At 40.5% G+C, this 2395-nt stretch overlaps 1 non-coding gene across 1 annotated transcript; it reads left to right on the top strand.

The window, feature by feature from the left end:
- The first annotated feature begins 2086 nt into the window (after positions 1–2086).
- LOC127116170 (small nucleolar RNA R71) lies at positions 2087–2193 on the top strand. Its single transcript, XR_007801148.1, has one exon. It is a non-coding gene; the product is annotated as a small nucleolar RNA R71 (small nucleolar RNA).
- Positions 2194–2395: the final 202 nt, after the last annotated feature.

The raw sequence follows: 2395 nt of genomic DNA, 5'->3' as shown, positions 1-2395 counted from the left end.
CATTATAGGGTTTATTCTTCTCTGATGCTCCCTAGAGGGTTTTGAATCTTCTTCGAGCGAGATCCGATGCATGCATACGGATGGGCTTATACCTTTCAGGTCAGAGATATTATATCCTAAGGCTGAGGGATATCTTCGTAAAAGGTCTAAAAGTTGGTTCGTCTCCTCTTGGCTCAAGGTAGCACTAACTATAACTGGACGGTTCATCTTTTCATCGAGGAACTCATATCTCAGGTTCTTAGGCAGTTCCTTAAGTTCTAAGGTTGGTTTCTTAGGGCATGGCATAGGATCTGGGGTAAGGGATAAACATTCGTAAAGGTTATCATCGATGTAAGGTTCTTTAAAGTCATCATCTTCCTTTATGGGGGTTTATGGTAACTTGATAATTTCTTTTTGTTCTTATTCTCTAATACATTCATCAATGACATCTAAGGCATAACACGAGTCTCCCATCACAGGTGCCATAAGAAATTTCGAAAGTATAAATTCTATTTTCTCGTCACCTACCTCAAATGTCAACTTTCCTTTCTTGACATCTATTATGGCTCCTGCAGTTGATAAGAATGGTCTACCTAGAAGAATTGGTATATCATTGTCCTCTTTGATGTCCATGACGACAAAATCAGTAGGGATAAACAGCTGACCTATCCTAACAGGAACATCTTCTAAAATGCCTATCGGATATTTGACAGATCTATCGGCTAACTGAAGTGACATCTTAGTGGGTTGTAATTCTCCTAAATTTAATCTCTCACAAACTGCTAGAGGCATTAAGCTCACACTAGCTCCTAAGTCTAGAAAAGCTTTTTCGATGACATGATTACCCAAAAGGCAAGGAATGGAGAAATTTCCAGGATCTTTATCTTTCTTTGCTAATTTGTCCTCGGAAATAGCATTACATTCCAAAGGTCTCGGATCGTCAAGTCTACGTTTGTTGGTAAGGATGTCTTTCAGAAACTTTGCATAAGAAGGTATTTGGGTGATGGCTTCTGTGAAAGGGATTTCTACATGAAGTTTTTCTATAACTTTAATAAATTTTTGATACTGTTTATTGATTTGGGTTTGTTTGAGTCTTTGCGGATATGGTATAGGTGGTTTATATGGCGGGGGTGGTACGTAAATTTTATCTTTAGGTTCTTCTCCTTTCCCTCGACCTTCCCGGTTTTCAGATTCCTCTGGTTCCTTTACTTTGTCCGGGGGTTTGGTACATTCCTTAGAAGTTTCGGGTTCACTTAATCTTGGGTTTGGTGGCTCATCATAAGCGTTCCCACTTTGTAGGGTAATGACATTGGCTTGTCCTCTCGGATTTTGTTGAGGTTGTCCAGGGAATTATCCTCCAGGTGTAGTCTGAGGGGCTTGGTTTAAAGCTACCTGAGAGATCTGGGTTTCAAGCATCTTGGTATGAGTAACTATTTGGTCAACCTTGGTTCCTAACTGAGTAATCAATTTGTTAACATGAATGTTTTGGTTCATGAACTCCTTGTTTTGTTGGGTTTGAGCGGTGATAAAATTTTCCATAATTTTCTCAAGGCTCGACTTTGGTGGTACAGGTTGCATAGGTTGATTTGATCTAGGGGCTTCATAACTAGGTCTCGGAGGTGCATTATTTTGAATAGGGTTATTGTTTTTATAGGAGAAGTTAGGGTGATTCCTCCATCCAGGATTATAGGTATTCGAATATGGGTTCCCTTGGGTGTAGTTCACTTGCTCGGAGTGGGTTTCGTTTAATAGACTGCATTCTACGGATTGGTGTCCTTGGGTTCCACATATCTCACAATCCGACGAAACTGCGGCTACAGTATTCGTGTTTATGCACATATGCTCGACCTTAAGGGCTAATGCGTCCATTTTAGCTTGCATCATGTCTATAGAGCTTAGTTCATGCACTCCTCCTTGGGCTTCCTTCTTCTCGACTGTCGCTCGTTCGACTCCCCATGATTGATGGTTTTGAGCCATGTCTTCGATGAGGGCACTAGCTTCAGGGTAGGGTTTGTTCATCAGAGCACCGCCTGCGGCAGCGTCGATGGTCATCTTTGTGTTGTAATGAAGTCCATTATAGAAGGTTTGAATGATTAACCAATTTTCTAAGCCATGATGTGGGCATGCTCGTAACAACTCTTTATATCTCTCTCAAGCTTCGAACAACGATTCTCCTTGGTTTTGGGTAAATCTAGTTATATGGTTTCGAAGAACGGCGGTCTTACTCGGGGGAAAATATCTAGCAAGAAAAACTCTTCTAAGGTTATCCCAAGTCGTAATGGAATTGGGTGGAAGGGAATCTAACCATGATAAGGCTTTATCTCTGAGGGAAAAAGGAAATAATCTTAAACGTATTGCCTCAGGAGAAGCTCCATTGGTTTTAAAAGTATCTGCTAATTGAAGAAATATTTTTAAA

This window comes from Lathyrus oleraceus, chromosome 1 (assembly GCF_024323335.1).
Source record: "Lathyrus oleraceus cultivar Zhongwan6 chromosome 1, CAAS_Psat_ZW6_1.0, whole genome shotgun sequence".
In the NCBI taxonomy this organism is placed as follows: Eukaryota; Viridiplantae; Streptophyta; class Magnoliopsida; order Fabales; family Fabaceae; genus Lathyrus; species Lathyrus oleraceus.
Note: the sequence above shows the minus strand (reverse complement) of the source record. Positions and strands in the feature narration are given on the sequence as shown.